Source organism: Sorghum bicolor, chromosome 6, assembly GCF_000003195.3.
Source record: "Sorghum bicolor cultivar BTx623 chromosome 6, Sorghum_bicolor_NCBIv3, whole genome shotgun sequence".
Taxonomy (NCBI): domain Eukaryota; kingdom Viridiplantae; phylum Streptophyta; class Magnoliopsida; order Poales; family Poaceae; genus Sorghum; species Sorghum bicolor.
In genome coordinates this window covers 55753874-55768900 of record NC_012875.2, presented here as the reverse complement: position 1 = coordinate 55768900, position 15027 = coordinate 55753874, and the positions used below count along the sequence as shown (strand labels likewise).

General features: G+C 37.9%; 2 long non-coding RNA genes across 3 annotated transcripts; one reads left to right on the top strand and one right to left on the bottom strand.

The window, feature by feature from the left end:
- Positions 6395-7540, top strand: LOC110436111. The gene is made up of 2 exons (XR_002453783.1): positions 6395-6852; positions 7225-7540. It is a non-coding gene; the product is annotated as an uncharacterized LOC110436111 (long non-coding RNA).
- LOC110436109 lies at positions 6997-13757 on the bottom strand. 2 transcript variants are annotated; one of them, XR_002453782.1, is made up of 4 exons: positions 13335-13757; positions 11897-11942; positions 9388-9491; positions 6997-7476 (listed from the first exon to the last, which is right to left on the bottom strand). It is a non-coding gene; the product is annotated as an uncharacterized LOC110436109 (long non-coding RNA). The 2 variants fall into 2 exon arrangements; XR_002453781.1 differs by lacking the exon at positions 6997-7476 and having other exon boundaries at positions 7562-9491; positions 13335-13753.

The following is a 15027-nucleotide window of genomic DNA, read 5'->3' as shown; positions in this document are numbered from 1 at the left end:
ATTATGGGGTACCCTAAATTACAAATAGTGTTTTTCGGAGCTAATATCATGTATCAATTTTCATTACAAGACCTGAGAATATCGGATAACCCAAACGCCCAAATTCCTGGATACACCGGCAAAGGGGCAATCACCGGTGTTTGAGATGGTCCAGCTGGTGGCCGGAGTACATATATGCATTGATCGAGTCTCTTATTACTATTCAATCAGCATGAAAAGATGACCTTGTTGCTGTGACGTGCACACTGAACGGACGGACGAGGGGAAGACGTACCTGGTACACGCCAGTGGCCGGCCGGCAATTATTGGGTACGACGAAGAAGGCGCAAGATGGCAATGGAGGCATGCTTGTACTGGCGGGACTAGCGGCACGGCACTGATAGTACTACGTGTCATTTCGATCAGTCGTGCATGGTCACACGTTACAACCAGTCCGCAGCAGCTTACGTGTCGACGCTCCAGATCGAAGTACAGACATGGCCACATGAAGGCCACCAATGCAAGTCGTGCCTCTGCTTTAACACCAAGGGTCAACAGGCATCGCGTCCAAGGGTCACTGGTGTTGGGGATGGAATGGCACTAGCATAGAAAGAATCTATCCCTAAAGGGCAACAGAAATTGCCGACCTGGTGGTGCCAAAACAGGCATCTGTGCACAAGCACAACCGACACTCCCGGGCCCCTATCCCTGCGCGTCAGCCAGCCAATTAGCCAGGAAAAAGAAAATAAAGGGCAGACTGCACTGACAAACTAGCCAAATCTCTGAACTTGTTTAGTTCTTTTTTTACAAAATAGACAATATAGCACTTTCGTTTATATTTGATAAATTTTATTCAATCATAGACTAATTAGGTTCAAAACATTCGCCTTGCAAATTACATGTAAACTGTATAATTAGTTATTTTTTATCTATATTTAATGTTCCATGAATGTGCCATAAGATTCGATGCGATGAAGAATTCGAAAGATTTTACAATTTTTTTTTGAAAACTAAACAAGGCCTCTCTCTTTTTTGGGAGGACAAACTAGCCAGACCTTGAACCCCAAAGGAAGTTGTGATTAAATTCGTAACTGTTGTGTGTCCTTATTTAAGTTTGTATTTCAACTTAAATATAATCTCCCATTTCATTTACATAGACGAAAAAACTATGAAACTTGAGTCTGATTGACTAGCAATATCTCCATCTACTTTTCTAAAAGGGAGGAGGGAGAGGGGGGTTGTTCACTGAAAGAGCATTTAAGGCCCTCAAGTGGGTTTTAGTGTAGTGATGACTATGCAAATAAGAGATTAACGAGATTATAACATGTTATAAATAAGGTAGACCATGACATGAGTGGTGCGGTGCCAATGACGATGGTTTTACGGCTCTAAACTCAAAGTGTATGCCAACAAAAGTTTTGTAGGTCCAAAAACTCAAAATGAGAAGTGTGGGAGTGATGGATGACTGAGTAGTCATTAGTGGATGGAAGAGTGAGGTAGAGAGAGTGAGAGATAGAAGAAAGAATTTCTTGCTCTTTAATATTTGGTATAAATACATAAATGTTGCAGCACTAGAAGGGGAAAAACGGGTAAGAAGTAAGGTCACATCCTCATTTCGAACAAAAATCGGGGAGACAGCTCTCACAAAGAGTGATTCCGTTTGGCAACTACTAGCAGGGCTTGACAAAGAGAATTAAACACTATTGCGGAAATGATTCTATAGTCAGTCAAAATGGTTTTTAGTGGCAATTTATAAAATCGACACATTGTAAAGATATACTTTGCAGTGTCAGGCTTTCAACCGAACCTTAGAATACTTTTTCAAGGATGGTTGCGATAAGAAAATCATCTCTACCAATCCATTTCCAAAGGCGACTAGAAATCCATTTCCATGGTTGGTTCAATTAAGAAAATAGATGGTAGAAATCCATTTCCAAGGGAATTTGAGCAACAAAATTGTCTTTTGGAAAATAATTTTTAGGGCTAGTTGCTTTTATGAAAATGGTTTCTAGAAATAAATTTCCATGAGAGGTTGGCTTAATGCAATCGCCCTAGAGATGCTTGAGCAGCCACTCCTAAAGATTCATTGGAGGTTGTTAGCTTAAGATCCACTACTGGAAATCAGTTTTAGGGTTTGTTGGCTTAACATAACCGCTATTGAAATTTTGTTTGTAAGGTAATTTCTTTTCAATTTGAGCATCCTAGAAAATGTTTCTAATTTTTCATATTGTCTGCCATACTTGAAATCGTATCATGACAAAATATTTCACCATTTCACAGACAAATTATACAATGTTTCATGACAATTTATGCATGTATTAATGTACTAGTTAATAAAGTAAACATAATTGCAAACTATTAACAGTGTATTTCATGATGATAACAATGAGAAGAAAGTCATATTGCCCACGGTGAAGTCTATCATACTTAGAATCATGTGCATAATCAAATTTGAAATCATAGAAATAACCATTCTTGTGTTGATTACCTCGCGCATCAGAAACTTGCGAAAATCATCTTTTTCTTTTTCAATATCCTTTTGGGTGAGTCTAGGTGATCACATGACTGGCCCTAAAAATGCATTTAGGGGCGATTCACTTAAAGAAATTATCTCTGAACAAGTATTCATTTCTATGAAAAAATTCATAATTGAATTGCCTGTAAAAATTGATTTCTAGTGTTGGTTCACGAGCTCCAATGCTCGTCATCCTAGTTACAGGTGGCTTTTTATGTGAACCATCTCTATAAAAATTGGACTCATCTACAAAATAAGATATATGCAATAGTGATGAAATGGTGATTTGATTTTTAGCTTCGATCCTTTGTTTACTCATCATTAGTGATAGAAATTAAGGAGGATAGATTATGATGAAATTCTTGTTGTCTTTTTTGGTGTGTGGGTTTTGGAGTGAAAAAATGTATCATAAGTCATGATGAACTATGTAATGCATTTATCTTATTAGAGTGTGTAGTAGATCACTAGGCCTAACTCCATCGAAACCTACAATAAACCAAGACCTTGAACCTAACTCAATTCAAAAGATTAGTCTAGTGAGTAAGGATTACCCTAAACTTATATGTTGTGCTCCCCACCATCAATTTTTGATATAGGACTAAACCTAACAATCTCCACATTGAACCCACTCTTCACATCACCCCCTCGTGTAGTCCTGTGATCTCTGAAAGACGTTATCCAATTCCCAAGTCCAACTCTTCGTGTCACACCCAACTTGTGTGACCCTCTATAGATGTTAATGGGCTCTTTCATAACCATCTGACCCCAACATGCTATAGGTTTACCAACCATTTTTTATACCACTAGATAGAATACTTGTTATCAAAATACCAACAGATGGTGGAAACATAAATACCATAGAAGAAAATACGCGAACAAGGACAACATTTAGAGATGATGCTTTTCATGAGGTTCAACCATATGCCGACGTCCTTATAGCATGATTAAGAGCGCTTACCCCATAAATAGTAGCTATAGCAGCATATGAACACTCTCACATCCTTGTTATCACCCAAACCAGTCATCTTATGGTTGCAATAGAGGTCGCCTCATACTTATTGACCCATGGGTACATAGTTCTACTCAAACTATATCTAACCATGAATACAACTCAAGTCCTAACATAATTAAATTGTACACATATTTGACACACATCTAACATAACTTTCACTAAAGTACAATTCTTAAACAATTCTACCTTTCCCTAGGAATCAAGTGGGTGCAAGTTGGCCCTCTGAAGGTCATTCCCCTTCCCATCAAAACTTACACTCCCATGGTCCCAACCATCAAACAAATGAGGGATTTTAAAAACTCCCACCCTAATAACATGCATCCCTTCCCTTATAAGTGTTATGGTGACCAAAAAAATTGCAAAGGAAATTATTCTATCTTTGTTGTCATCTCAATACCACCATAGAAACCAAATCTTAGACAAACTAAAACATAATAATACCCGTACTATGGAGAATCAAGTCCGCTCACCTAGTTGAGGGTGTTTTGATCCAAGATCTAGAAACTAGACTTGTGTTTTGGTTGGCTAATCAGAGCTAAGTGGACTAATTGGTGCCCATTAGCTTTTGTTAGTTCATATTTGGCCAATTATCATAGAATGAGCTAATATTTTCAATACTAAGATCCAAACCCCTTGAATTCTTTTTATCTCACCCTTTCATGTTGCAGTAACCATAGCCCAACCACTATGTTGTATGAGTTGCTAGCTGTGCAAAAGAGCTAAATCCATTGCACATACAATACCGGGCAAGTTAAGCCAAGCAGACATATATTACCTTTTTTTTCATGAGCGAGGCAAAGCCCATATTTTATTAAGAGGCAAACACCTATTGCCTCACCCTTTCATCTAGCTAGGTACGGTTTATGTATTGCCTATATATATTAAGGCTTTGTTTAGTTCGCAAAAAGAAAGTTTTTGGATCTCACATCGGATATACCGGCATATATTTGAAGTATTAAACATATACTAATCAAAAACAAATTACATAGCTCGCCTGAAAACTGCAAGACAAATTATTAAGCTTAATTAATCCATCATTAGCATATGTTGGGTACTGTAGCAATTATGGCTAATCATGGACTAATTAGGCTTAAAAGATCCATCTCACGATTTACAACCAAATTGTGCAATTAGTTTTTTCGTCTATATTTAATGCTCTATGCATGTGTCGAAAGATTCGATGGGATGAATGAAAAGTTTTTGAGTGGGGAACTAAACAAGACCTAAGAGGCAAACACCTATGACTTCACCCTTTCATCTAGCTAGGTACAGTTTACTTATTACCTATATAGGGCCTATTTGGATCTACCAACTAAATTTTAGCTAGTTAAGGCCTTGTTTAGTTCCACCCAAAAATCAAAAACTTTTCAAGAGTCTCCATCACATTGAATCTTGCGACATATGCATGTAACATTAAATATAGATAAAAATAATAACTAATTGTATAATTTGTCTATAATTTACGAGACGAGTCTTTTGAGCTTAATTAGTCCATAATTGGACTAATTATTATTAAATACAAGTGAAAGTGCTACGGTACCTAAAAAAATTCACCCCAACAACTAAACAAGGCCTAGATTTATTTGGTTGCTAGGCAATCCAAATGACTCAGCTAAAAAGTTAGCTATTTCAACCCAGCTAAAGTTTAGTTGAGTCTACTACCTGAGGATCCAAATAACCTAGCTAAAGTTTGGATGGAAGAACTTTTAGCTGTTTTGAAACTTTAGCTAGCTAGACTTAGTTGGATGGATCCAAACAAGGCCTAGTAGTTGTTTGTTCTCTTTTGCTAGAAAGATCACCCTGCATGCGAGGTTGCATACCAATCACTTTTAGGCAGACCGGCTGGCAGCCTGGCACACACAATCCAGTGGAGATACGGAGGGCATCAAATCAGGGAAGGGTCCGTAGGGGACCCATATGCAAAAAGAAGATACTGCAAAAATATCCAATTTGCAAGGTGCTCCATGCATACCACCAGTAGTGGCTTTGATGATCCTTATATGGCAAGAATAATGGCCGAATAACGACGGCTGTTGACAGTGACAGCAGTATCACCGTTCCATTCCTCTATGGATTTTGTAGTCCCTCGTCAATCAACTTTCCGAGCTACACAATTCGATTCAAAATTTTTGATATGACACCATCTTACATGTTATACTTCATCCATTTCTTTATTTTATACATGACCATATAATTATGATTATTGAATATTGTTTTTACTAAAAATCTAATCCATATTAAGTTTACATCACAATAGTTCAAAATATTTAGCTAAATATTGATCAAATAATTATAAAATTTAATCTTGATATACATGTCCGTCTTACAAACTAAACATGTAAAATGTAAAAATAGGAAGTCCTTGTAGAGCAGTTCTATAGTAGCAACATGTTCTCTCTCTCTCTTTTTGACAAAGGACGAAGCTTTTATTAAAATCTCAAAAGCAATATGGTTGAGATGATACAAAACCTTAAAGAGCAACTTTCGTCCTTTGCCTAACACAAGACAGCTGAAATCTAACACAATCTAGTGATGTAAGAATTAATGGGGAGTCCCTTGTGCTTGTTCTAGATGACAAACTTGCTAGGACTCATCTAGAACAAGCACAAGGGATAATAGCTGAAAAAGTTTGGAGTTAGATAAAAGTAATACACACTTCTGGATCGGACAGGGTACATCTCAATTAAACAGGCACCGCACTAGCTACCGTCATATTCAGAACACTCCGGTCCTTGTCAAAAAAATAATAATATTCATAACACATGCCTGAGTCGTCCATGGGACCCACCAAAACAATTTAAAAATGAAAAATCACGTCCAGACCACCCAATTGGTGAGCCATCGTATCGCATCCCAAAATGGAAAGCCTTACGTTGAAACATTTGTAAGAAAGAATTCAATGTGTGCAGTGATCTCTATTATTCCAAATCCAACTTGTTCGTGCTGCCTATAAATGCATACCATACCGCACCCCATAGCAATACACACTTGCAGACTCCACACAAAAAAAGCAAAGAAAAAACCCACGATAGGTGGGAAGGGAGAGGAGAGGGAGCGCAAGGAAAGGGAGGAGTCCCTAGCTCTAGAACCAAAAATACCAGGGTGGCTAGCTTCTGCTGGATTGCCATGCGCTATGAGGTAGAGAACGGGATGCAGCCAAGGATGACTTGCCGGCTCCTCAAATTTGAAGCGTCGTCTAAGCTGCTGAGGCTTAATAAAAACTTAGTCGGCAAGTCTGTCCTTGGCTACACCTAGTTCTCTTCCTCTCGTGTATGGCCCTCAAGCACCGTCAAAAGAGCTCTAAGATCTGCATTCATATCAGCTCCATAAGGAAGTGTAAGGACAGGTATGCATGTAAGCCCTAAAATGTCTGCATCTCAAGCTAAACCGCCTCTAGTTGACATTTTTGGAGCTTTAGCTACATGCCTACATCTGCATGTATATTATCTGAATTCGGAAACATCTTGCTATTTCTTCTGCAATTTGGGTCTTTCAAAATAAACTTCTGCAATTGGAGATATATGAATATTTGTTACAAATATGCAGGGCTTGCATACAATACAAGCTCAACCTCGATCTGGCATCACACATTAAATTTTATATGTGCACTGTCAGACAATATTCTCGCTATTTTGTACCATTATTGCATGCTAATCTTTGGTGTTTGATGGAAAATAACTACTTACTTTGTATCGCCTGATGATGATACAAACGAAAGACCAAATAAAGTGAAGTACAACATGCACTTGCACGACAAGATTCCTCAAGGCTCCTCTGCTCAGCAACAGCAAATGTCATATATAGCATCCACAGTAGATTGTTGAAACAAAAGGAAGCATGTAGCATGCAGGACAGCATCGGGGCAGAAAGCGAGCATCAACCATGGAGTTGATGTGTACCATGTAGAGGAAGTGTTGCATTCCTTTATTCAAAAGGTTAAGCTTTCCTCGTGTAATCAGTAATTGTGGTCCTGCTTCATGTGAAAAAGATGCTTATGAATACCAAGAGATTGGCCGACCAAAGCCTAAAAACGAGATCTGACACATCATCACATTAGCATCTAACGGTGGCCTCAACATCATTAGGTCATATGATCATTCCTTTATATATTTCTAAAAGGACAATGGAAAGCAAGGCTTCATCTAAACTTCATCAAAATTCAAGATTTCCAGTGGTACTGGGTTAAAGTTACAGCCAATATAATGTATATACCTAAAACTTGTATCATATATAGTACGCTTCATTGTATAAATAAGTTTCAATCTGAAGCACACCCTCTATTACTGGCCCCAAAGCTGACTCAGATTTAAGAGATAACATATCCATGTCAAGATTGGTATCCAGTATCCACAGATCAGAGCTACAGTTATGGCCACAATCCCACAACAACTCTAGTGTCCTGGTCTAATGATAGGCATGGTATGGTACGTATTAACACTTGGTAGATTTCCATATATGCGTTTTTTTTCTTGGGACATTAGACAAGTTGATAGAGACTAATCTTGAGACAAGACATCAACGTTTGCATGCAATGGTACTGTATGGTGATTTCAATTAATTATATATCTATGTGAACTATGACAGTGTTATGAGAAAATATTTGCTAATAATGAAGCAGAAAAATATGGCAAGCTTAAGGTATGTATATATTGTATATAAAAGGATTAATTTCTAGCCTGTCATTGCAGTTTGGTACAATCAGTGACATAGATGGACCCCACATACACACCAACAGAAAATAAGGAATTGCAATTTTCTTTCAATGGCAAATAAAGACTTGTCTCTAAATACAAGCATTGCCCTGAACTTGTAACAGGACTCCCACCACTGTCTTGCGGGGCATTCAGTTACCCATCTAGTTGCCATTGTACAATCTAACTGACCCAGATATTGCGTCAACCACATTAACTATAGTACAAGTAGTGGAAACCGTTCCTTGTATATGACCTAGTAGACCTAATCTTTGAAAACCGTATCAATTCCTTATATAAAACAATTAGTAAAGTTAGAATCTTCCAAGATTAGAACAATGACTCAAAAACTCCAGAGAGGTTGCAGGCAGGGACAGCCAATGCCTGATCAATAATAATAGACCTTTGCAAATATAGGTGGTGGCAGTGACACACCAATCCTATTGCAACCTTTTCTTTTTCAAAACAAAGCATTTGTAAGTATCCTCAAAAAACTACCACTACTACCTTGCTGTTTGGATCAACCATAATTAAGCTCAATCCCTTCACATAGAATGAAAATCATTTCAGTGCATCAAAGGAGGCTCCAGTCCAGGAAAAGAAAGAAATGGGTTCAATACTTCAATCCCTGCCTATATATACATAGCTCTAAGTATGCCCAGGAATAGAGCTGCCAACGAATATATGGATCTGGTAAGTCAGCTTACTTGCTATCTTTTAAAAAGGGCTCACCCCGAGGTCTTCTGTCTCCGGTCCAGCTAGACAGTGCTAATAAATTTGGTATTATATTGTTACAGATGAAACCAAGTTATAGATTAAAAATTGCATCATCAAAAGTTGTACTGTATTCATATTGATAAAACATCCAGCTATAAAAAGTAGATCAGAACTATAAATATCATTGTCTAAATAGATAAATTAGGAGCAAGGGTGAGATATGTGTAAATATTTTTTCGAAAGATCAGATATGTGTAAATAAATAAACAGTGGTATTATGCTGATGGGGTGCATAATATTACATGTGTTCTGGTCGGGTCATGCACTCCCACAGGCATCAAAACATTTGACATAAATTACAACTGATAGCAGTGTAACATTATGTTGTAGTGGAATGACCATTCCATCTTAAGAAGGATTCTCTCTAATGTTATTAGGTCAAGATGCTCCCAGTCTCTCATTAGTAGACTTACCAAGGGCATCGTCTTTGTTGTCATGTTTTACTGAAGTTACATTGTACATAACAGATGTCTGAAGATCACACTATATTCTTTTAGAGAACAATCTCCAAAGATGACTGCAAAAGCACGAGGCAAAGGTTAACGATATTAGATTGCTGGACCTCAGAATAAATATGATGAATAATGCATATTTAAGCTCGAGTATTGTAATCAGGAATGAAGAAAAGGGATACAGTGCAGTTCAAGAGAAAGACTTGCTAATACGTAATAATTTTTAAGTTAAATCAAGTACTTTACAAGCATCAGAGAATTTGGAGAAATTAAATAAAATATAGTTTATTACAAGGCATCCTGCCCAAAACACCATAATATCTGCAATAATTGAAATAACTTCACATGAATTTAGATGGACTTCCAGGCTCAGAGATCAAATAATTACTGTCATTCTCCTGTTTGCTGTGTTCATGATTTCCATATAGTGACAGGCACTGGCACTGAGCACCAACATACAGATGCAAAACATAGTGATAAAAAACCTAGCGATGACTAGCAGATTGAAATGCCATGCCCAGTCTTAACTCTCTGTTTTTCCTTGAATACACAAAAGGGACTGCATGTCATTGTATTATGGTAATTGTAAGATAACATAAGACAATTCAGCAAGATATGTGCATGTACCCCTACTTTAGATCGTGTGGTTTGCCTCCATTAGCTTGGAATGCCACCCATGGCATACATCTGTGTCCTAGCATAAGATTGTATATATCATTTATCTGATATATTATTTATCTGTGTTTGTGATGCATCAATATATCTGCTCAGAACAGATCCTCATATGCCATGTTTGCCAACAACAAATAAAAGGGATAGAGCAAAGTTTTATAATACAATTGTGCAATAATTAATTGGTATGAGAAACATTAAATCAATAATGCATAACGTCAAAAAAGAACTTAATAATGCATATGTAACTAACAACTCAGAGCCATATGTAAGCTTGGAGCTCATCATAATTATCTTGGAAAACAAACCCATTGCAGTGAGAAAGTTTCATATAACCCATGACCAAAAGGCAGTGCTGACTCAGATCACACCAGATATTGTAAGGTAGCACGTGGGATGCAAAGCAATGCCAAAGCTGAAGATAATTTGTCAGAATGTTATTCCTACTGTAAAGAACATGTCACTGTGAATAAACCCTGCTATATGGCTAATTACAGTAGCAGGTGAAGACAAATTATTTGAACAAGAAAACATCAATATATAAGTATATACATGATTACTGTACAAAATTCTTGCCCTCCAAACAATAGTAGTGAGCTCCAAATGAAGGTCATTTTCTGAGTTCTAACAATAATTTTGTTATATATTTTAAGTTGGCTCTTGATTTATAGCTTTGCACTAGAAAGACTTTCAGATAAACATTGTTTTTCTTATAATCTTTTCTTGTACCTAGTACTTTTCGAAATACAATATTATCAAATGGTACTTTTATATTTATATTAGAGGGGGGGTACATTTTTTGTTTCGCCCCAGATCACAAAAATCTCAGGACCAGCATTGCCCATCTATATAAAGATGGGATTGTATATTTGTATCTCCTTTGGAAGAATGCTCTGTTCGGTGCTTGGTGGATTGAGGTTAATTCCCTTGTGGCTCATCCATTAAAATAGGGCTTGCACTCCTTGACAATTCTTGGTGTTTGGATGATATGAAAACATCGGAATGACTGATTCTTTAATGGAGCATCTCCTAACGTTCAGCATATTTTAATGCTTGCTACAGAAGAGGCACAGCAAGGGCTTGTTTGGCAGTGGCAGGGCAGAGACAAACTAGGACAGAAGGCGCTAGGCTAGACAAGTGGTGCCGGGTTGATTTGAAAATGGATTTGGTCTTAATTTTTAGGTTTATTTCTCTTAACCTGTTTGGTTTCCAGGAATTGGAAAGTAATCTCATAATAAAATAGGAAGCACTTTCTAGATATTGGTTTCAATTCATGGGATCCAAACAAGCCCTTAGGGACAATTTTAGATTTATATTTCTCTTAGGAATTCCAACGGCAAGGCTGGTGTTGCAGTACTGGCAGCACTGGTCCTTCCTCCAACCCTGTTAGTTGGTGCCAGGGGTATTTTGCAGCTTGGTGTGTTATCTAGGGTTAACTTATGGTGGGGTCATTTTATCCTGTAAATGGCGCAAACGTAACCCATTTTCCTAGGTGTGTGTTTTGTATTCTTATACTATTTTCTCCTAGTGCAATGACATGCAGCTCTCCTACGTGTTCGAGAAAAAAAAAATCTTCTTTGGATTAAGTACAAAATAGATCAAGATTTCCTATATCCCTGGCCCCTGCCCCTGTAGAGTTGTAGCGCAGCCGCCGATCATCAGCATAGTTTCGCTGTTTGGCTTCAGGGGTATCAAAGCATGCCCATGACAAAATAACAAATGGAAATTCACTTGAGATGACATATAGCAATAGTACCAAGGTTGCCTTGGAACTCACTCAAGGAAAAAATTGACTTACCTTAATCAGCAATTGGCACCTTGAGATGTTAATAGGCCATTTATCCCTGCAAAAACATTATAAATGGTAGCCTGGTACACATGAAAATTTGCTTCACATTCTGATTTATAAATCACACTCAAAAACTGGAAAATCTACAAGCGCGTTAAGGAATCCATAGAGATACACAGTCCAATAAATGCAGAAGATATGAATTGGTACACAAAAGTTGGATAAACTTTCTTCTAATATGTACAGTTGCTTATGCCAAACAAAAATTGAATCCTAGGAGTTCCTAACAAGACTATCATAATTCATAGGAACCATTACTGGTTTGTCCTGAGTTCCTGACAAAAAAAGATAAAAAATATAGAAACGCGCACACTATCCCCTCAAACCCAAAGCCACGTAAGAATAGTTGGTTATGAACTTATGATATATGAGTTATCAATGTAGCGTAATGGACACTAGTGTTCCAACTCAACCACTGAACTGACAACCCTAATGTACCTTACTCCTCCATGAACATCATCATCCATCTATAATTTGTTCTGATTCTCCTCCAAGATTCAATCACAAATCCAATGGAAAATGCATATGGTGTACAAATGGTGGTTGATAAATTAAAAGAAATGAGTTAGTTGCACTCCAGTCTCACTAACTTGAGGTAGGCCCTGTTTGGATGGTCTAAAGTAAGTTGCTAGCTACTAAAAAAACTCTAGTTTCCAAATAGGCTAGCTTAGTCTAGCTTATAACCCACTTTGAACTATTCAATCACACAGCTTATAAAAAGGCATTAGCTGGTTTCCTTCAGCCATTACAGATGGTAAAAAAGTTTAGCTGATCCAAATGAGGCCTAACTTGGTGACAAGTTTAGTGATCCAGTGTGCAATTTACACTAACAGATCCCAAAAATCAATCAGTTAAGAACTAAATTAATTAATAACATGGACGCTTTTATACTGTAAACGGGGGAGAGGATCCCCACCAGTCATTCATTCATTGATCTAGGTTCAAACAGAACCCATCAGTACTTGTGAAGGTTACATTGTTTTACATGATCTGTAGTTACATAGCCGAAGCAAAAATACAATCTTCTCCTATGTTCTTGTCCCGCTTCGGCAAACGATGTGCCCATAGCCTTGCATCAGTTTTGCAAGCCACCATTGTTTGCCCTGAGGTTTGCTTCTTCCCCTCTGAAGATCACACCATTCTTCCGCTTCCACAATTCCCAGCAACAAAGTGCAATTAATAACATGGATGTTACTCAAACTGACCAACGAAACCCAATTTGCAGCAAGCACGCATAAGGATTTTGTAACAGTGGTAAGACCTGGAGGGAGGAGACGGATCCTACGTTATGCGGCTTCTGTGCATCTAATTGGGCTTCTCCGACGATGGTGTAATCCTACCAGCAGTCCCGTGTGCGAGAGTAGGGCGAGTGCAAGACGAGACACACCTGGAGAAGCTCTACGTTCGCCGCTTCGCTTCTCACCGCCGGTTGCCAGTCCCTTCGCAGCTTGGGGCCTTGGATGACCGGATCGCGAGCGTCACCGCAGTCGACGCGCTCGGGCCCGGCGGCGGCTACAATCCCACGCGCGCTATGCGCGCTAGGCGGGGCGGCCAGCGGGGGCTTCCAGGAGGTTCGGGAGCGGTTTCTATGGCGTTGGCGCGGAAGGTACAGTGGCCGGAGCGAGTGGCGGGAGGAGAGAGGGAGACGGATTTGGGCGCATGGACGGCGGCGGCGCCGCGCCGGTTAAGCTGCGGCCTAATTGGGGCCTGGTCCTGATGTGTCCTGCCAATTATGCGTGAAACACCTTGAAAGTTTCTCTTTTTTCAGAAAAAAAAATATTGCTCACTGCTCCTGCTCTACGTGCTCCCGATTCTCGAAGTCGAATGACCCGAGTGGGAGTGGCCGAGTCCCATCGGTCGTATCCTTGTCCACGACGTGGCATGAGCTTTCGATGCCGCAAACGCCACGCGTGCGGAGCAACCTTACCACGTGTACGGCCGAGGACGAGGCAGACATGCAGTCGCCAAATACTAGCAGAAAGCACTTTGTATCCTCCGATAAATCTGCACGCTAGAGTAATAATGTTTATAATATAATGTATAATAAACATTATTATATTAATCATATAATATATTTTTATAGTAAATTTGTTTAGATATATAAATGTTACTAATATTTTTAGTAAAGTCAATGGTTATCTTTAAACTTGTTTTTATTATGTCATCTTAATTCCTAAAATCATAAATCCCTCGTTTAAGTCGTCGAATTTGTTTACTCATGTTATTTCGATCTCTAAATTCACAAATCAATTGTTTAGGTAATTAAACTTATTCAATAATGCTATTATGGTCTCTAAGCTCGTAAATCTCATGTTTAGATACTCGGTCTATATTCGGGTCTTAGAGCCAAGCATATGCTAATTACCAAAATAAATGATTAGCGAGTAGCATTTTAAGGACTGAGATGACATATTCAAATAAGTTTGAGTTTAGGATTATTATGACATCGACGAATAAGCTTGAGGATTTAAAACAGGATATTTGTAAGTTTAGGGATCGGCACAACTAAACAAGTTCGAAAATTGTCACTGAATTTAATCTATTATATAACTAGTTAGATGTAAATAGAAATTTTGATATTTGGAGAGGTATGTCGTACTACCTTCGTCCATAAAAGAAGGTAACTATGATATTCGTGATACTTAAAGTAGTTCAAATTTAACTGAGTTTATAATAAGTAATATTCGCATTTATATTTCAAATCGGTTTATCACCAAAATATATTTCATAGATAATTTAATGATATTTTTAATATTAAAGATGTTAGTATTTTTGGTAAAACGTTAATCAAACTTAAACACATTTGGTTCTCGAAAAACAAGAACTATATTTTTTCCCTGGACGGAGGGACATTTATTTTGGACAGAGGGAACGGTTGCATTACGAGATAAGACAAATTTTCTTACATTTAACTAAAAATATATTTCATAACAACTACTCTAATAATATTTATTTAGTCGTAAGTGTTATAATGTTTGTTTATTGTTCAAATTTTTGACATTTTAGGAGCGAGATTTTTTTTTATTTAAATGAGTGAGCATGGGAATTCAAGTACTCCCTCCGTTCCAAATTATAAATCA